The sequence below is a fragment of the Tenrec ecaudatus genome, chromosome 8 (assembly GCF_050624435.1).
Source record: "Tenrec ecaudatus isolate mTenEca1 chromosome 8, mTenEca1.hap1, whole genome shotgun sequence".
In the NCBI taxonomy this organism is placed as follows: domain Eukaryota; kingdom Metazoa; phylum Chordata; class Mammalia; order Afrosoricida; family Tenrecidae; genus Tenrec; species Tenrec ecaudatus.
The window spans coordinates 78,420,143-78,442,826 of NC_134537.1; positions in this window are offsets into that span (position 1 = coordinate 78,420,143).

Genomic DNA, 22,684 nt, shown 5'->3' on the forward strand with positions numbered 1-22,684 from the left:
GTTATAAAGGACATAGAAGAGATAGAGACCATATTGGATATTTTCCAGTTTTAGGTTTCTCCCAATTTTCCTGGCCCATCTTACCTGGAGCAGGCAAAAGAAAGACCAAGAGGAAAGCGAAGAGCAGGTAATGGAGCCTCATTGTCGCTGGCTAATGAATGCAACCACCAGTGGAGAATGGAGAGTAAGGTGTATGCTTCATCTTATAAAGGTCCCAAGCTCATTGTTCCTGGTAGAATCCAGAATTGCCTGCAATTCTGGTAAGTACAGGATGACAAAATTGAACACCTCTCTTGGTGTGTCCTATGAGCTGTCCTTGGCGTGTATGCCACACGCTGTCATACTCATGTAAATTAGGGCATGGGAAAACACCGGGAAACACCTCATCATCCTGCCATTGGGAGCAAATATGTGGTTATATTTGGCCTCTTCCAAGTATTAGGATATTGATTTGGGTTGGGGGCTCTCTCAAGTGGGCATAAGTTGAGGAATGGGGCCTGGAGGTTAATTAATCTGTTCTGTGCAACTTGACATCTTTTAACTACTGCATTCTCTTGAGGGACTGGGCAGACTCTCTGTCCAACCTGATACCTCGCTCAATCCTCCCGGGGCATAGTCAGTGCCTGAAAAGGAAAAGATGAACTCAGCATTTCCTATAGTGACACAAGATGGTGACATATGCATGGACAGTTCTCTTGCACTTGGCCAATATTTCATTGTGACAGAGTTTGGGGCAGAGGTCTGTGTTACTTTGTCCCATCAGAGAAAGATGTCAGCATGAAATAGAGAACAGTTTGAAATACCTCAGTGTGTTGGAATTGCTCCCCCTTACAACCCAATGTATCCTTGCTAATACAAAGGACCTTGCAGGGGAAGGAAAACTAAAACAAGGGGCTCTGAGGCCTCAGCAAACTCCCCATCACTCAAGGCCACTGTCAGAAGGCAGAGTCAGGCATGTCTCCAGGCGCCATCCCTCTGTTAGGCTCTTCTGACACCAGTGGTTAGTCCCATGGCATTGCACTTCTCTGCTGACTTTGGGAATCTGTTTCAATGGCCAAACAGAACGCACAAACAATACTCAAAATTTTGTGGGGTTATTAGGGAAGTTCATAAGTTACTATAGCCTGCTCTGGAAACAATGAGGCTATAGGCATTGTGCCACAGTGTACCTCTCTTCAGCCAGCAGCCAAGTTTCTCTGGGTCTCACCCTCTCAGCCACTTGGTCTGTCAACCTCTGCTCCTATGGGGCAGGATGTCCATCTGAGACTCTAACACATCCCAGTCTCAGATCTCAGGGAAATGGCCCTTCTTCTCTGTCTTGGTGTTGTTCCTTTGCTCTGTCCCACGGTCTTCTTTTCTTTTTAAATCATGTTATTGGGGCCTCGTAGACCTCGTGTCCCCACTCAAACACACAACCATTCTGTGAAACACATCTGTACACCCGTTGCCTTCAGCATCTGGAAAACCTTTTCTTTCCCCCTGAGCTCTTGGTATTAGCTTCTCATTTTCCCGAACTTGTACTTTACATCCCTCATGAGACCTTGAACATTTATATATTATGATGATTATTCTGGCATGTCTTACACTGCCCATGGTTTTCTTGTGGCAGTGCCTCTAGTCTCCGCTATACTACTTTACGCAGGACACTCGAATAGGATTCAATGACTCTTTCATCTGAGTGTTGCCAGGAATTCTCTGTGATTCTGCTCCTGAGTCAGCTTCTTTTTCATAAGGGGAATGGCAACTGAACTGGAAATCCCCTCTATTAGAGTTTCACATGTCTTATTTACATAGTACCACCCAATCACTTTGTGACATTTACAGAGACATGAAAAAAAGGGGCCAATACAGACTCCATTTACAACACATCCCCACAGAATCACACTTATAGTTTATCCATGAATCCTGAATTTTCAAGAAAATTCCTTTGATTGTCATTGTTAGTGTCCATCGAGTCATCACTCATTCATAGCCCACTATGTGCAAGACAGTAAAATACTACCCAGTCCGGTGCTGTCCTCACAGTTGTTCTGATGTCCCAGTCCATGGTTACAGCCACTGTCAATCCACTTCCTCCATGGACTTCCTCTTCTTTTGCTGACTCTCTCCTTTCCCAGGCATGATGTCCTTTACCAGGAACTGGTCTCTTCTGGTGACATGTCCAAAGTATGTGTGCTAGGCTGGGTTCTGTAGCGATCCAAAACCAGTGGTGCTTGTATGTGTTTGCGCAAATAAAAACGTGGTACTTACATAATCTGGTGGCATCCTGTGTCGGCAAGGATCTTCTGTAGGGCTGGGTGTCTTTAAATGAATTCCTTGAGTTGTCTCCTACTCTGGGGAGAATATAATTTCTCCATGTAACTTGATAGATAATTTTCTGCGCTGAGTATTCTTGGGTGGGGTTTTTGTTATTTTCCTTCAATTTTTGAATATGTCACTAAACTCTCTCCTCTTCTTTATAGTGTCTGTTGAGGGGTCTGAGCATATTTTGGGAAGTGTTGTATGCGAATGCTTGTTTTTCCCTAGCTGCTCTCATGATTTTCTCCTTTTCCTCAAAGTTCGATAGTTTAGCTATTATGAGCCTTGGTGACTTACATTTGGATTCCGTCTACTTGGTGTTCTTTCAGCCCCAGGGATGTCTCCCAGGGAGTCGGCAGAGAGAGAGTGCCTCCCGCCTCCCAGGACAAAGGAGAGCAGTTCCCAGAATCCTCTGGAGAAGACCATGTCCATATAGAGGTTTCATTGACTATCTCTGCTTGACATCCTAGACTCCACCCCTATACGCTTAGTCCGCAAATTGATACCAGTCTATTGGAGTGCTATACACAGCAGACAAGACCACAGAAGGATACATCAAAAAGGTGGTGCCCTTCACAGTAGCCAAACACAATTTGAAATCTCTAGGGATTATACCTGACTAACAAAACAAAAGAATACATGAGGAAAAGTACCTAGCACTTTTTAAAAGAAACCACGAGTGACCTGAACAAATGGAATTCTATCCCAAATTCGAGAATTGGAAGACTCAATATGGTAAAGAGGGCAGTTCTGCCCAAGGCACTGTATAACCTCAGAGCCATCCTGAGACAATTGCTCTCATCTTTCTTCAAGAAATGGAAACACTGATTGCCCACTTCATATGGAGAGGGAAGAAGCTCTGAATTAGCAGAGAGCAACTCAAGAAGAAGGACACAGTGGCAGGACTTATTTAACTCACTTTAGTATATATTATATAGCCACAGTGGTTAAATTGTATGGTATTGGTATAATGATAAAACACCGAGCAAGGGAAAAGAAAAGAAAACCCAGAAATCAAATGTTCAGAATATAGACAACTGATCTTTGATAAGACCCTAAAAAATATCAAGTGACAAGCATTTGCCCTCTTCAGTAATTCGTGCTGGAAAAAAAATGGAATTCAACCTGCAGAAAAATGAAGCAATACCCTCATCTCACTCCATGTACAGGTATTAACTCCAGGTGGATCAGAGTCCTCCAGGGAAAACCCCAAACTATTAAGGCCATTGGTGAGGGAAATGGGACAACTGAGAACTTTGGCACAGGGAATCCATAGGCTATCAGAAATAGGGAAGGACAATAGCAAAGTTGAGTCACAAATTGACATGTGGGAAATACTGAAGATAAAACACCTGTAGACATCAAAAGAATTCTGTAAGAGACTAATAAGAGAGCCCAGAGACTTAGAAAACATCTTTATCAATGACATGTCAGAAAAAGACCTTATTACAAAAATGTACAATACTCTGCTGGCTTGCAAAAATTTTAACATAATGAATTGTCTTCTGAGGAGGTGGGCAAATGTCCTGAGCAGAATTTCACATGGGCAGAAACCCAAATGGACAATAAGCACATGAGAAAATGTTCCCAATCATTAGCCATAAGAGATATCCAAATTAAAGCAACTATGAGATAGCACCTATCACCTCAAAGAGAGCCCAATTCCAAAAATCACAAAGCAACTGTTGGAAGGACAGTGGTGAGATAGGATCTCTCATCCACTGCTGGTGGACATGTAGGTATATACAGCCAGTATGGTAATCAACTTGGCAAGATCTAAATTGAACTGCCATATGACCAAGAAATGCACGTACTCAGGATAAACCCAGAAGAAGAAAGCAACAAACAATCGCCAGTGTCTGTGCTCCAATGCTCATTGCAGCACAGTTCACAACAGCAAGGATTTGGAGACAATCCAAACTTCCATCAAGAGGTGAAAGGATTAAAAACTGTGGTACGTACATACAGTGGCTCACGACACATCCCTGAAGGAAGCAATGAATGCACGAAGCACATCACCACATGGGAGGAACTAGAGGAAATTATGCTAAGCAAAGTAAGCCAAGCACAAACGGACTAGTACAGCATGAGTCCACTCAGGTGAGTTTAAAAATGCAAAACGGGCATAGGGAAAAAGCTACTATTTACAAACATTCCTGGCATGAGGTCCAGGCCCTATGGCAGGGCCAAGAACAAATCCAGGGATACATCATGGTAGCCTTCTAAAAAGGAGGGAGGGAAAGGGGAAAAGGGCATGGGTAGCGGACAAACAGAGCACTAACGCACACAAGGGGAGGGTAATGTGGATATTTCCACAGGGAAACAGGGACCAGGCTTCACCTGGTGCTCCACTACATGAATGCAACATACTGGCATGAAGCAGGGAAACAATGGAGAGATGTGAGGGCCTGTGCCATTCCCCACTGTGAGGAAAATCACCCTCCCCACTGAAGAATTCACTTCAGAGGACAGCACTGAAGCTACTGCTCAGGGAGAGGCCCATGTCTGATCAGAGCTCACAGGAAGAAATGAATGGAGAGGAAGAGAGAGTGGAGCAGAACCTGGCCCACCAAGCCCTGAAGACGATATTCCTGTTCAGAACATACAAAGAACAGAGAGGACCATAAGGCCGGCCCCACTAGGAGACACGATGTCCCTCACTGACCCAAAGCATTGTAGGAGAAAACACTGGAGACACAGTGTGGGAAATGGAAATTGTGTCCGATCCGACCCCATCACACTAAGGTGAAACACTAAAGGCATGCAACAGAATAGCAAGGGGAACAGAGCAATGAAGGCCATGGGGAATAACAAAAATAGACTCAGGGCTAGGGCGTGACGTGAAGTCCCATCACAATAGAACAGAAAACCCTCCTATAGATCAACAAACAGACCTGGAATTATTTACAGCCTTGTCTTTTGTTTCTCATTTTTTATAGTTGTTGTTTTGTTGCTCTGTTTCTCTCAGGCATATTCTTATCTCTGCAGGTGTATCTAAATAAGATAGGTAGGATAAACAACCTGAAAGAGAAAACAAAGAACTGACATTTCTTGGGTAGGGGGCAGGACATGGGTAGGGGCGGCCCAGGAGGGTGTGTGGTGGCAAGGAAATGGGTATTAACAAACCTAGGGGCAAGGGAACAGCAAGTGATGCAAAATTGATGGTCAGGAGGATGTAGGAGACCTGAAGGGTTTGATAAAGGAATTGTAATCATTAGGGATTACTGAAACACAGATAACCACGATAGTGTTACAAGAGGAAAGTATAATGACATAGAGAGAAAGATTAAGAAGCAAAGGGCATTTATACAAGTCTAAATACAGGCATGTCCATATATAAGTATATTTATATATGACAATGGGGAATTGATCTGTGTGCATATATTCATAGGGTTAGAATTAAGGTAACGGATTGACATTGGGCCTCTACTCAAGTACTCCCTCAATGCAAGAACACTTTGTTCTGTTAAACTGTCACTCCATGATGTTCACCTTCCCTACAGAATCAGTAAAGACATACCGGGTGCATAAACTAATGGAAGGAAGAAATTCAATCATGTCAGCTATGAAAAGATATAGCAACTGGGGTCTCAAATGCATGAAGATTACATGGGGACATCTAGCTGAGAAGCAACAATGCACACCAGCCTGTGTGATCACAAGGTGTTGAAGGGATCAAGTAGCAGACTCCAACGAAAAAACATCATCATTGTGTGCTCACCTTCACCATGCAAACATTGAAGACAATTATGTGCGTAAGTATGTGTGGTGAAGAAGGCGGAGGGTGCCCGGCTATGGAGAGATATCACATTTGGAGATTTAAGTGGTTGAATGTAAACAAGCAGCCATTTAACCCAGAAGGAAAAAAGCCAACATTGAAAAAGCACATCAGCCTGTGTGCCCATGAGGGGTGGAAGGGACCAGGTATCAAGCACCGAAGACAAAAAATCATATCACCATGAATGAGGGTGCGTGTAGGGTGGGAACACAAGGTCCATCTGTAGGTAAATGGACATAATTTTGTAGATCGGTAAAGAGGGTGGGACAAGTCACTCAAGGTGCAGTGTACCATCGATGAAACACACAATGTTCCCTTAGTACTTAAATACATCTTTCACCCTCCCCACTCACCCCACCACTATTATGATTCCAGTTCTACCTCACACACCTGGGTAGACCAGAGGATATACATTGGTGTAGATAGGAACAGGAAACACAAGGAATCCAGGATGGATGAGCCCATCAGTACCAGTGGTGAGAGTGGTGATACAAGCAGGGTCTAGGGAAGGCGTTATAGAAAGGAATAAGCTATTACAAGGATCTTCATATAAACCCCTCTCTGGATGATGGACAACAGGAAAGTGGGTGAAGATAGATGTCAGGAAGTGTAAGCCATGATAAGATAATAATTTATAAATTATCATGGACTCATGAGGCAGTGGGGGAATAGAGTGGGAGGGGGAAAATCAAATATAACGAGCTAATTCAAAGGGCCCAAGTTGAAAAAAAATTTTGAGAAATGAGGGCAACAAATGTACAAATGTATGGATTGTGGTAACAGTGGTATGAGCCCCCAATTAAATGATTTTAAAAAGAGAAAAGTACAATGAGGGATATCACTGCTGATGTCAGATGGGTCTAGGCTGAGTGAAGAGAACACCAAAAAGAAAATTACTTGTGTTTTATTGACTCTTCCAAGCTTTCAACAATGTGGATCATAAGCAAATCTTCTTGAGAAAACGGGAATTATAAAACAGTACTTTGTACTCATGCAAAATATGTACATGAATCAAGTGTTGTTGTGTGTAAAACAATAAGGGAATACTGCATGGTTTAACATCAAGAAAGGTGTGCAACAAGGCTGTATCCTTTTCTAACGCTTGTACAATGTGTATGCTGAGCAAATATTTAGAGAAGCTGGCTTGTATGAGGAAGAGGATTAGAGGAAATCCTTTCAATTATCTTCAATGCACAGATGACACAACTTTGTTGACTGAAAGTGAGGGGGACTTTACGTACTTGCGGATGAAGTTCAAGGACTTCAGCCTTCAGTATGATTACAACTCAATGTGCAAATCATCAACTTCCTCACAACTAGACAAATGGGTTACACCGTATAAACCAGAGAACAAGCTGATGTTGATAAGGAATTCATCTTGCTTGGATTTACAATCAATGTTCATGGAAGCAGCAGTCAAGGAATCAAATGAAACATTACATAGGATAAATGACTGCAAAATACCTCTTAAAATGTTGAAAAGCATAAAGTTACTTTGAACACGAAGGTGCTCCTAACCCAAGCCACGGAAGGTTCATTTGCCTCAGATGCATGTAACATTGGGGCTAAGAATAAGAAGAGAAGAGTTGATACGTTTGAATTAACTGCTAAAAGAACAAATCAATCTGTCTTGGAAGACGTACAGTTTGAGCGTTCCTTAGAAGCATGGACACTGAGAATTTGTCTCGTGTGCTTTGGACATATCCAGAGACCCCATTCCTTGGAAAAGGACATCATACATCAAGTATAAGCAAAAGAGAGAAAATCCTTGAAGAGGTGGGTTAACAGAGTGTTTTCAATGAGTTCAATCATAAGAAACGGCTTAGGATGGTCCAGGACCTGGAAATGCTGTGCTCTGTTGGACAGAGGGTCACTGTGAGCTGCGATGGGCATGATGGTCCCTCACAGCCTGGTGTGCCTGACAGTTGATGCACAGCAGTGAGTGCAGTTCCAGGCCTGAAGGGTTTCTAATGGCCATGGTCACAGCGTTTCCACGCCTCTCTGTCAGAAAAGTAAGCCTGCTCTATTTTAAGATCATGATTTTAAGGTTTTATCCCCACATCTTTATGTGAGTCCACCAAGAGTGTTCTTGAACCTTGAAGCAACCATGTCCCTGGAGTTGCTTTTGTTCAACTCCAGAGCTTTGTAAGCAGCCATGACTTGGGAATTATATGTTCTGTTGGTCACGGCTATAGTATTTGTTGCTCCCATCACAATCACTAGGCAAAATATGAAAATAAGGTTTTTGGGTTTCTAAGGGACGAATTGTGAGCTTTGTGATCTTCATAGGTGTGAAATGAACCATCTCAGAAGCAGGAAGGGGGAACTCATCTTTAAGAAAGAAGAGCCCCAAATGAAGCACACTCTTTTCCTGTGAAGGAAAGCTTCAGCAACAGACGTGGGCAGAGAGGCAGCAGCTTGAAGAGCCCGAAGCTGAGTCGTGGGCATCGCAAAGTCCTGACCAATAAAGCTGAGTGTCTTCTGGCAAGAACTGCATTTCAGGATGGGCTCCCCTTTGGACATGTATAAGCACTGTATTAGACAGGGTTCCCTGGAGAGATAAAACCAGATTGCTGATAATTTTATATATATATATGTATATATATATATATATAAAGATAGATAACACAAGAAATGAACTGTTAAATTATATACAGATAGATAGATATATAATACAAGAAATAAACAGTTAAATTATAAAGCAGTCCAAATGGCCCAGTGCTTTTTAATTTAACTCCCGTGAGAAAGTTGTGAGACACTGGCAGTCCTTCAAGTCTTGATGGCTGCCAGGTAATTCTCTGTAGAGAAGGCTAAGCTATCCCAGCATAGGCAGCAAACAGCAAGGCAGGTCACCAACCATCAGCCAGGTCACCAAACTTCAATCCCCAGCTCTAGAGATGTATATTCGTATTCTCTGGGGAGGCAAATCTTAAAAATGCCTCAAATTAGAGCAACACAGTTCACAGGTTAGGAGTCCCACAGGTAGTGTACCTTGCAAATTGAAGCACAGAACAAACAAGGCAGCCGCACACTAGTCTGATGATCAAAGAGTGAGAAACAAGAAAGGCAAGTGTCACCAAGTCATTTATCTCTCTGCCCTTCAATTAATCCCACATGTGTTTATTGGCCAGCCTGATACAATAACCTAACTATCTGAAGCATTAAAAAAAATCCCAACATTTGCCTGAGCAGGTTTGATGCCAAAGAACAGTGTGGCTGAGAAGTACAGGACCATAGAGAGATGTACCTATAGGCACCCGCGAAGAAGAGACTGTCTTGACCGGAGAAATGCTGTGTCCTGACCATTTCAGAGCCTGACTTGTAAGGAAGTGTTATACTATTAGGTGTAATCGAGTCAGTTCCAATGCCTATAGACCCTGTGGACAATAGAACAAAACCGTGCCCAGTCCCGTGTCATCCTCACAGCTGTTACATTCAGTTTATTGTTGCAGTTACCACATCATTTTATTGAGACTCTCTTGTTTCAATGCCCCTCTACGTTACAAAGTATGATGTCATCTTCCACGTCTCCCATGATATCATGCCCAAAATATGTGACACAATGTCTCACCATCTTCCCTTCTAAGGAATATTCTGGCTGAATTTGTAAGATCATGTTTGTTCGAATTTTTTGCAATCTAAAAAACTTTCCGTAATTCTTTGCCATTACCATAATTCGAGAGCATCATTTTTTCTGTGGTCTTTACTGATTGTCCATCTTTCATGATCAGCAACAGTGATTGAAAATCCCCAAAGCTGGGATCATATATATTTCTGTCCTCAAAGATATAACCTTGCTCTTCAGCACATTAAAGAAGTCTTGGGCAGCAGATTTGCTCAAAGTACTAGACATTTTTCATTTCCTTACTGCTGCTTCCATGCATATTTATCGTGGACCCAGTCAAATGAAATCTGGGACAATTTCATTCTTTTCAATATTTACCACAATGGTGTCTATTGTCTAGTTGGGATGCTATTAATTTTGGTTGTCTTTACAATCCACACAATACTCCAGGTGTTGTTTTTCATAGTAAGTGCCTCAAATCTTACTAACTTTGAGCAGCATGCTTGTGTCACGGCGTAGTGCAGGTTAATAGGTCTTCCTGCAGTCCGGATGTGATGTTCCGTTTCCTAGACTCCAGCTTCTCAAGATATTTGCTCATATTGAATAACTACTTTGAGAGGTTACAACCCTGACATACCCCTTTCTTGGTTTTAAACTTTGTAACATTCCATTGTTCTCTGCCTCTGGGCTTCTACACAAATTCTACATGAGCATTGTGTTAGGGTTAAATTTATGACCCTTGAATTTGCAAAAGTTTAGGGTTCGCAATGGAAGTCCCAAACCCATAAGAGTCAGCACAAATTCAACCTCCTTTGAATTCCTTCTGACCATCATCCAGCAGCAGGAATGGCTGTGGCATCAGACGGAATGCATTAGAAAGTGGGGTATAGTCACTCTGCTAGAAGTGGCATAGTTCTAGGAGCCTTGTCTGGGTGCTCTTTAAGACCGTAATGGAAATTGGGGTGTTGGGGTTGGGTGGCCAAGAGTCCATCTTGTCTATGTTTTCACGTGGCCCCGGACAATTATTGTAAGGTCTTCTGTATAGCAGAATGGCTGCGTCCCCATCATTGTCCCATTCATGCTTTTGTAGTCACACGTGAAACTGGGATGTATTGATGTGCCACCAAACTTGATTTTGTATCAATGTATACAAAGCATGTTAATGAGTATAAAGCATACTTTAAAAGGAAGGAATGCCGTAAGAGTCAAAAAATGGGGCATTATTTTTTTTGGAGGATTGACTACGGCTTCATAAAGGAAGTGATCATTTAGCTGGGACTTGAGGAAAGGTAGCTGCATTCAGGTCAATGTGGAGTAGGTACGGACACTCCAGGAATAGGAGGCATGAGTAGCAGAGGCAAACGGTAGAGGAAACCACACTGGGCGAATGAGGCAGATTGAGGCACTCACTGGGAATAGACCATGGACTACACAGGTTTATATAGAATGGAAGTCATTATAAATTTCCCTTGGAGGTTCTAATTATTGGTCAGAAGACCAGAAAAGATATCATTTAAGATTCATGAGACAGGCAGCTAGGAAACATATTATGACACAATAACCACAATCACTGGGATGCAAGATTCTTTATCTTTTAACAGAGTGGTAAGTTGATCAAATTTTTATGTCTTTGCTGAAGGAGTCGGTCAGATGTAACACTTGTCACAGGGGTCTACTGGCTTCCTTGTTACTTTTTTCTACAGCATTTCAATCCTGGTGCACACGAGCCAACAGTCTTTGCAACTGAAGGACATCTTATAGGATGACAGAAGCCTTTATTTCTAAGGCAACTGACAGGGTTCCTTATACGCCGAGCAAAACCTAAGAAAAGAAACAAAAGTACAATGAGCTGTCAGACACCAACAGACCACATCAGAAAGTGCTAGACGTTAGGTCAGTCCCCCTCTTCAGTAAACACCAAGGGAGTTATTTGTTTTCAAGGATGCAGTTAGTCAATCATCGTTTGCTGTGACACGAGTCTAGGGATATTTGATTTTGTTTTCCAACCAATACAGTGCTCCGGTCATTCTGGATGGAGAAACGTCTAGGTTGTTGATTGTTTGGGCTTCCAGATTGAGTCAGGTAAGAACTGGACATCTCAGGGATGTCACAGGAGGACTCTGTTGACTCTTCAGGGTTTCATGCAAATTCAACTCCACCACCGGAAAAATGGACTCAGAACTAGGTCAACTCAGTTTTCACACACACACACACACACACACACACACACACACACACACACACACACACAAACACACACACACAAACACATTCGTCAGTAGGTCCATGGTCATAGAAGCTAATCCTACTAAATGTTTACTCTGCCTTTGTCCCCATTCAAAATCATTGTGTTACTTAACTATCTGAGCTGACATGGGAGGAAAAATGCAAGAGTTAAGCGATATAAATCGTGTAATATAGCATTTATATCTAAGCAGTGACCTACTGAATAAAAAAAGCATGAATACAAACTTTTTTCTGAACCTTTGACCTGAATAAAACCCCTGAACTAAAACCATGTTGCTGCCTCGGTTCAGCAGATGCAAACCCGATGTTGACCGTACCTGCCCTTTATGCCCTTTATCTGTCCAGAAACAATAGGGAGATATTCCTCTGTGGGCAAGCGAGGATCTCGATGAAATATAACCACCAGGAGGTGGGTCTTTTTTTTCTTCAAAATTCTTGTTAGAAGCTTGTTTTATTGGGGGCTCCTATGGTTCTTATAAGGAGAGAGTCTTAAGCCAAATAACTCTGCAGAAAATAGAGTTTAAGGATTATTTCTTCATGACAAAGATGTAGACTCAGTCTCAGGACCTAGACTCCAACCTGGTACCTAATTCCTGAGTCGACTAGGAGGGTGTCCTTTGCGTAAGCTCCTCCTCAAAAGGGAGTCTGGCACCAACTCCCATGACCACCCGAGGAAACAGGCAATTCCAAGCAATGTTTTACATCTAGTGGTGCATTTCTCTAAACTCTTCAGGAAGGTCTGCATTGTCAGCATTTTGTCTTGACTGTCAAACATGTGCCCATTAGTTCTTTCATGAATTTCTGATTGCGAACTGCATAATAGAATTTCTTCTGTCTCATTTAGTACCAGTCTGACTGCCTGAGTGTCTGCCTTTCTTCCTTGATTATATTATTTACAGTGCTTAGTATACAGCCATAAAGACAACTGAAAAAGCAGGTTTTAAATATAATTTAAAATTTTTAATCTGTTGTGTTAGGTGTTAGTTTGCAATATTTTCCCTAGTTCCTTCTTGCTTTTCTCCATCCATCAATTTTTGTTTCATTTCTGTGATTTTAAAAACAGAACAAAGGTTTAGAATCCAATTAAGTAACTCAATTCCTATGAATAACAAGTTGTGAACCAAGAATAATACTGCAGAGGAGTGGGTTCTCCAAGTACATCTAGATCAGAAGACATATTTTAAGCATTGATAGCAGTAGTTCCCAAAGTTTAAATTGAGACTTATTCTTCCCTGATATCTGTAGGTTATACAAACAGTTCATACTTTCGTGACAAAGGTTTATTAAATAATGTTATGACTGTATTTCCTGGACTAAATTAACATTCTTGTTATAACTGAAACACTGATGTTCAAATTTCCTAACAGAGGTCTCTATCAGAGGTGCAAGGCTTTTAGCATTAATATTGGTGGCGAGGTGAGATTTACAAGACATTGGGCCACTTGGTGTTGGCTCAATGTATTTTTTTATCAAAACTTCTTAATGTATTTTTTATCAAAACAAATGTTACCTGGTCCTCATCGCACTCAGTATAATTTTAAATGTCCAAGGAAGACAAAGAGTCAGGAAGAGTTATAAAGGACATAGAAGAGATAGAGACCATATTGGATATTTTCCAGTTTTAGGTTTCTCCCGATTTTCCTGGCCCATCTTACCTGGAGCAGGCAAAAGAAAGACCAAGAGGAAAGCGAACAGCAGGTAATGGAGCCTCATTGTCGCTGGCTAATGAATGCAACCACCAGTGGAGAATGGAGAGGAAGGTGTGTGCTTCGTCTTATAAAGGTTCCAAGTACATGGCTACTGGTAGAATCCAGAATTGCCTGCAATTCTGGCAAGAATAGGATGACAAAACTGAACACCACTCTTGGTGTGTCATATGACCTGTCATATGCCACACGCTGTCATCCTCATGTAAATTAGGGCATGGGGAAACACCTCAGCATCCTGCCATTGGGAGCAAATATGTGGTTAGATTTGGCCCCTTCCAAGTATTGGGATATTGATTTGGGTTGGGGGTTCTCTAAAGGAGGGTATAAGCTTGAGGAATGTGGCCTGGAGGTTAATTAATCTATTCTGTGCAACTTGACATCTTTTAACTACTGCATTCTTTTGAGGGACTGGGCAGACTCTCCGTCCAACCTGATACCATTTAACCCAGAAGGAACAAAGCCAACATCGAAGAAGCACATCAGTTTGGGTGTTCATGAGGGGTAGAAGGGACCAGATATCAAGCACTGAAGACAAAAAAATCATATCATCATGAATGAGGGTGAGTGTAGTGTGGGAACACAAGATCCACCTGTAGTCAACTGGACATCATTTTGTAGAGTGCTTAAGAGGATGGGAAAAGTCACTCAAGGTGCAGTGTACCATCGATGAAACACACAACTTTCCTCTAGTTCTTAAATGCTTCTTTCACCCTCCTCACTCATCCCACCACTATAATGATCCCAATTCTACCTTACGCACCTGGTTAGACCAGAGGATATACAGTGGGTCAGATAAGAACTGAAAACAAGGAATGCAAGATGATGAACCCCTCAGGACCATGGTGAGAGTCGTGATACAAGCAGGGTGGGGGGAAGGCGGGAGAGAAGGGGGTCACCAATTACAAGGACCTTCATATAAACTCCACCCTGGAGGATGGACCACAGGAAAGTGGGTGAAGAGAGATGTCAGGAAGTGTAGAACATGATTAGATAATAATTTATAAATGACCATGGGCTCATGGGGCAGTGGGGATTGGGAGAGGGAGTGAAAAAGTCAAATATAACGAGCTGATTCCAAGGGCCCAAGTTGCAAAAATGTTGTGAGAAATGAGGGCAATGAATTCACAAATGTATGGATTGTGGTAACAGTGGTATGAGCCCCCAATTAAATGATTTTAAAAAGAGAAAAGTACAATGAGGGATATCACTGCTGATGTCAGATGGGTCTTGGCTGAGTGAAGAGAACACCAAAAAGAAAATTACTTGTGTTTTATTGACTCTTCCAAGGCCTTCAACAATGTGGATCAAAAGCAAATCTTCTTGAGAAAACGGGAATTATAAAACAGTACTTTGTACTCATGCAAAATATGTACATGAATCAAGTGTTGTTGTGTGTAAAACAATAAGGGAATACTGCATGGTTTAACATCAAGAAAGGTGTGCAACAAGGCTGTATCCTTTTCTAACGCTTGTGCAATGTGTATGCTGAGCAAATATTTAGAGAAGCTGGCTTGTATGAGGAAGAGGATTAGAGGAAATCCTTTCAATTATCTTCAATGCACAGATGACACAACTTTGTTGACTGAAAGTGAGGGGGACTTTACGTACTTGCGGATGAAGTTCAAGGACTTCAGCCTTCATTATGATTACAACTCAATGTGCAAATCATCAACATCCTCACAACTAGACAAATGGGTTACACCGTATAAACCAGAGAACAAGCTGGTGTTGATAAGGAATTCATCTTGCTTGGATTTACAATCAATGTTCATGGAAGCAGCAGTCAAGGAATCAAATGAAACATTACATAGGATAAATGACTGCAAAATACCTCTTAAAATGTTGAAAAGCATAAAGTTACTTTGAACACGAAGGTGCTCCTAACCCAAGCCACGGAAGGTTCATTTGCCTCAGATGCATGTAACATTGGGGCTAAGAATAAGAAGAGAAGAGTTGATACGTTTGAATTAACTGCTAAAAGAACGAATCAATCTGTCTTGGAAGACGTACAGTTTGAGCGTTCCTTAGAAGCATGGACACTGAGAATTTGTCTCGTGTGCTTTGGACATATCCAGAGACCCCATTCCTTGGAAAAGGACATCATTCATCAAGTATAAGCAAAAGAGAGAAAATCCTTGAAGAGGTCAGTTGACAGAGTGTTATCAATGAGTTCAATCATAAGAAACGGCTTAGGATGGTCCAGGACCTGGAAATGCTGTGCTCTGTTGGACAGAGGGTCACTGTGAGCTGCGATGGGCATGATGGTCCCTCACAGCCTGGTGTTCCTGACAGTTGATGCACAGCGGTGAGTGCAGTTCCAGGCCTGAAGGGTTTCTAACGGCCATGGTCGCAGCGTTTCCACTCCTCTCTGTCAGAAAAGTAAGACTGCTCTATTTTAAGATCATGATTTTAAGGTTTTATCCCCACATTTTTATGTGAGTCCATCAAGAGTGTTCTTGAACCTTGAAGCAACCATGTCCCTGGAGTTGCTTTTGTTCAAATCCAGAGCTTCGTAAGCAGCCATGACTTGGGAATTATATGTTCTATAGGTCACGGCTATAGTATTTGTTGCTCCCACCAGAATCACTAGGCAAAATATGCAAATAAGGTTTTTGGGTTTCTAAGGGACGAATTGTGAGCTTTGTGATCTTCATAGGTGTGAATGAACCATCTCAGAAGCAGGAAGGGGGAACTCATAATCTTTAAGAAAGAAGAGCCCCAAATGAAGCACACTCTTTTCCTGTGAAGGAAAGCTTCAGCAACAGACATGGGCAGAGAGGCCGCAGCTTCAAGAGCCTGAAGCTGAGTCGTGGGCATCCCAAAGTCCTGACCAATAAAGTGAGTGTCTTCTGGCAAGAACTGCATTTCAGAATGGGCTACCCTTTGGGCATTTATAAGCACTGTATTAGACAGGGTTCTCTCGAGAGATAGAACCAGATATCTGATCATTTTATGTATATATATAAATATAGATAACACAAGAAATGAACTGTTAAATTATATACAGATAGATAGATATATAATACAAGAAATAAACAGTTAAATTATAAAGCAGTCCAAATGGCCCAGTGCTTTATAATTTAAGTATTTATAATTTAACTCCCATGAGAAAGTTGTGAGACACTGGCAGTCCTTCAAGTCTTGATGGCTGCCAGGTAGTTCTCTTTAGAGAAGGCTAGGCTATCCCAGCATAGGCAGCAAACAGCAAGGCAGGTCACCAACCATCAGCCAGGTCACCAAACTTCAATCCCCAGCTCCAGAGATCTACATTCGTATTCTCTGGTGAGGCAAATCTTAAAAAGGCTTCAAATTATAGCAACACAGTTCACAGGTTAGGAGTCCCACAGGTAGTGTACCTTGCAAATTGAAGCACAGAACAAGCAAGGCAGCCGCACACTAGTCTGATGATCAAAGAGCAAGAGACAAGAAAGGCGAGTTTCACCAAGCCATTTATCTCTCTGCCCTTCAATTAATCCCACATGTGTTTATCGGCCAGCCTGGCACAATAACCTAACTATCTGAAGCATTAAAAAAAAAATCCCAACATTTACCTGAGCAGGTTTGAGGCCAGCGAACAGTGTGGCTGAGAAGTACAGGACCATAGAGAGATGTACCTATAGGCACCCGCGAAGAAGAGACTGTCTTGGCGGGAGAAATGCTGTGTCCTGACCATTTCAGAGCCTGACTTATAAGGAAGTGTTATAATATTAGGTGTAATCGAGTCAGTTCCAATGCCTATAAACCCTGTGGACAATAGAACAAAACCGTGCCCAGTCCCGTGTCATCCTCACAGCTGTTACATTCAGTTTATTGTTGCAGTTACCGCATCATTTTATTGAGACTCTCTTGTCTCAATGACCCTCTACGTTACAAAGTATGATGTCATCCTCCATGTCTCCCATGATATCATGCCCAAAATATGTGACACAATGTCTCACCATCTTCCCTTCTAAGGAATATTCTGGCTGAATTTGTAAGATCATGTTTGTTCAAACTTTTTTTTAAACAATTTATTAGGGGCTCATACAGCTCTTATCACTGTCCACACATAGACATACATCAGTTGTATAAAGCACATCTGTACATTCTTTGCCCTAATCATTTTCTTTTTTTTCCTCCTTTTTTCTTTTTTTTACATTTTATTAGGGACTCATACAACTCTTATCACAATCCATACATATACATACATCAATTGTATAAATCACATCCATACATTCCCTGCCCCAATCGTTCTCAAAGCATTTGCTCTCCACTTAAGCCCTTTGCATCAGGTCCTCTTTTTTTCCTCCTCCCTCCCTGCCCCCCCTCCCTAATGTGCCCTTGGTAATTTATACATCATTATTTTGTCATATCTTTGCCTATCTGGAGTCTCCCTCCCCCCGATTCTCTGCCTTCCCTCTCCCAGTGAGGAGGTCACATGTGGATCCTTGTAATCAGTTCCTCCTTTCCAACCCACTCACCCTCCACTCTCACAGCATCGCCCCTCACACCCTTGGTCCTGAAGGTATCATCCACCCTAGATTCCCTGTGCCTCCAGTCCTCATATGTACCAGTGTACAACCTCTGCCCTATCCAGCCCTGCAAGGTAGAATTCGGCTCATGGTAGTTGGGGGGAGGAAGCATCTACAAAACTTTCCATAATTCTTTCCCAACACCATAATTCGCATGCATCAATTTTTCTGTGGTCTTTACTGATTGTCCATATTTCATGTTCAGCAACAGTGACTGAAAATCCCCAAAGCTTGCGTCATATATATGTCGGGTCCTCAAAGTGACAACCTTGCTCTTCAGCACTTTAAAGAAGTCTTTGGCAGCAGATTTGCTCAACGTACTAAACTTTTTTCATTTCCTTAATGCTGCTTCCATGCATAGTGATCGTGGACCCAGTCAAATGAAATCTGTGACAATTTCATTCTTTTCAATATTTGCCACAATGGGTCTATTGTCTACTTTTGATGATTTTAATTTTAGTTTCTTTTACAATCCACACAATATTCCAGGCGTTGTTTTTCTTATTAAGTGCCTCAAATAATACTCACTTTCAGCAGCATGCTTGTGTCACGGCGTAGTGCAGGTTAATAGGTCTTCCTGCAGTCCGGATGTGATGTTCCATTTCCTAGACTCAAGCTTCTCAAGATATTTGCTCATATTGAATAACTACTGTGAGAGGATACAACCCTGACATACCCCTTTCCTGGTGTTAACCTTTGTGGCATTCCATTGTTCTCTGCCTCTTGGCTTCTATACAAATTTTATATGAACATTGTGTTAGAGTTAAATTTATGACCCTTGAATTTACAAAAGATTAAGGTTCGCAATGGAAGTCCCAAACCCATAAGAGTCAACACAAATTCAACCTCCTTTGAATTCCTTCTGACCATCATCCAGCAGCAGGAATGGCTAAGGCATCAGGCGGAGTGCATTAGAAAGTGGGGTACAGTCACTCTGCTAGAATTGGCACTGCTCTGGGAGCCTTGTCTGGGTGCTCCTTAAGACCATAATGGGGAGACTTCTGGGAAGATGGCGACGGAGTGACACATACCAGAGGGACTCCGCAGAATCCAGCCCAGGAGAGTTGCGCAGAGTGAAATTCAACGCCACTGAATCGCTGGAGGTCCATCATAAAGATAAGTAGGCAAAGATCCACGGGGTTTTCAGGGGCTGGGGGCTTTTGGCTTACCTCAGTGGAAGCCGGCTGGGGCTCAACCCTAGCCCAGCTGCTGGATTTGTCAGAGTGGGGACCATTTGGAGCCTGTAGCAGGGCTTGGTCTCAGCACAGCCACAATTTTCCCCTACCTGCCTCATGGCAGGGACAGGAAGCTTGTGGCTCCACTGGCAGGGATCAGGGTTCAGCTACATTGCTGCTTCTGTTTGCGTCTCTGCTCTATATTCCCACACAGCCTTGGAGGGCTGCGCAGGGGCTTTTTCAAGGCACAGCCACAGCCGCGCAGCGTGGTCTGAACAGGTACTAAACCCAAAGCCCCACAGCTCCATTGGCAGGGATCAAGCTATAGCTACACTGCAGCATCTGTTAACATCTCTGCTCTCTGTCCCCCCACTTCTCTGGGGGCTGCTCAGCAGCTTTCTTGCCACTCTTCTTTGGCTCAACTGCGGACTACCGCTGGGGCTTGGGGCAGGGAGTAAGCCCTTGCAGGTTCGCAGGCAGGGAGTGGGACTCAGCTACATAGTTTCTTTTGCTTCCCTCGCTTCCCTGTACCCCTGCACAATCTAGTCTCACTTTTTAATTTTTCTCCCCCCCCCCTTGTTCCTGCCCTGCTCTCTCACACTCCATTGCGGACTTACGGGGCACTCCCATTACCCTAGGGCATTTGCTCCTGGGTCACACCCAGCTAGGTGAGCTCCACCCTGCATAGATAGCCCAAGGCTAGGGTAAGGCCTGCTTGCTCTCCAGGGGATACTCCTCAGACTTCTCACCAGGGAGTTCCTGCCTGTGTACCTGGGGACATAAGGCAGCTCAGCCAACACTTATCTATATTCAAACCAATAGCAGGAACTTCAGCCCAGCCTCTGCAACACTGGGGCAGGCAGTCGACCTGCCATCTTGGGCACTCACCTGATAGGTAAGCCACAGGCAGATAAAGTGGTAGGTTAATCCCGTAGCAAAATCAGCTGTAAGCAGTTCGAAGAAGCATTCCTAGAAGTCTTCCAGAGAGATTCTAGAAAATGGCACCTGGTCCCTCACAAACAACTCAACGTAAACAGCCATCACCCCCAACGACCTCAACAAAAAAAACAAGAGAAACAAAAGACAAAGGCAGAAGATGTCCTGACCATAGCAACATACATAGAAGAAGCAGACATTGAGATGCCATACAAAGAAACACTCAGAATGCTGCTTGGAGCCATGCAGGATATGAGGGAAACAATACAGGAAAAGGATGAAACAATAGAGGAGATAAAAGACATACACCAAAGGAAAATACAGGAGCTTAAGGAGGAGATTACGAAAAACAATAGCAGAATCATGTTCCTTGAGAATCGATTGGAGGAATCAGAGAACCGCATCAGTGTCTTGGAGGACAGCCAAGCAGACTTTAATAAACGTGAACAAAAATCTAATAAGAGCATCAGAGAAGCCGAAGAAAACCTAAGAGCTATGTCTGATGCTATGAAGCGGAACAACATTAGAATTATTGGCCTACCTGAGGAAGACACAACAAAGAAGTCATCTGCAACAATAGCAAGAGAATTCTTGGAGGAAAACTTCCCCAGCCTAATGAATGAAAACCAAGCAACCATCCAGGAGGCTGAAAGAACACCAGCACGACGGGACCCCAAGAAGAAATCACCAAGGCACATAATAGTTAAACTATCCAACTTTGAGGAAAAGGAGAAAATCATGAGAGCAGCTAGGGAAAAGTAAGCAATCATATATAAAGGTTCCCACATAAGGATATGCTCAGACCTATCAGCAGAAACTATGGAAAAAAGGAGAGAGTGGAGTAACATATTCCAAAATTTGAAAGAAAACAACGCAAATCCAAGAATACTTTACCCAGCCAAATTATCAATCAAGATCGATGGAGAAGTAAAAGTCTTCCCAGACAAGGAAAAACTCAAAAAGTACGTTACAACAAACCCAGCCTTACAAAAGATCCTCGCCGACTCAGTATGGGCAGAAGAACAACACTCACCAAGCATAAATAAGAGACCAACACATAGAACAACCTCACCCAGAGCACAACAAAGAGAAAAGAGACCCCAAGATACCAATGGCTTAAGGATGGAAAGAAGTCAAGAATGATACACACACAAAACACACACTAATGAGAAAGGAAAGTAGGAAAACTCCCAACACAAAAGGTATACAATGGCATCACAGAGTCTGCACATGGAGATAATAACCCTGAATATCAATGGCCTGAACTCAGGCATTAAAAGACTGAGACTAGCAGAATGGCTTAGAAAACACAACCCATCAATATCCTGCCTACAGGAGACACATCTCAAGGCTACAGACAAAAATAGGCTGAGAATCAAAGGCTGGAGAAGGACCTACCAAGCAAACAGCAATACCAAAAAGCAGGGGTTGCAATCCTTATCTCGGATAAAATTGACCTCAAAGTGCAAACCATAAAAAGAGATAAGGAGGGACACTATATAAAGTTCAAGGGAATGAGAGACAATGAACCACTAAGCATTGTAACCATATATTCCCCGAATGAGAAACCAGCTCAATACGTCAACCAAACACTCCAAAAGATTAAGAAAGAAATCACAGACTCGACAATTATAGTGGGCGACTTCAACACACCACTCACTGAGAAACATAGACCACAGGGAAAGCAACACAACAAGGAGACTAGAGAGCTAAACTCCACAATTAGACAATTTGACCTAATAGATATTTACAGAGCTTTTCATCCAAATATAAAAAATTTCACATTCTTTTCAAGTCCCCATGGCACATATTCGAAGATAGACCACATGCTGGGACATAAGGCAAATCTACATAAATTTAAGCACATTGAAATAATACAGACCTCTCTCTCTCTCTCTGACCACTGTGCCATAAGACTGGAAATCCACAAAAGGAAGACAAAGACAATAAGAACAAATAATTGGAGGATGAATAACTCTCTACTGCAAAAGGAGTGCATACTGGTGCAGTTCATAGATGAAATCAGGAAATTTCTATAAACCAACGAAAATGAGCATACGACGTACCAAAACTATGGGACACAGCAAAGGCAGTCATCAGAGGAAGGTTCATAGCAATACAAGCACACCTGAGAAAGGAAGAGAGACTCATGATGGATACGCTGACACAAAATTTACAAAAACTAGAGCAGAGTCAGCAGGACAACCCTACTAATAGCAAAAGAAAAGAAATTATAAAAATCAGGGCTGAGATTCAGAAGGGGGAAAATAAAAAAAACTATGGAAAAATTAATATCGGTAAAAGGATAAACAGGATTGATAGACCAATGGCAAACCTAACCAAAGAAAGGAGGGAACAAATCTCAATAGCAAGAATAAGGGATGAAAGAGGGGTCATTACAACAGACCCTAATGAAATCAAAAGGATAGTTACACAATACTATGAAGGATTGTACTCCAATGAAT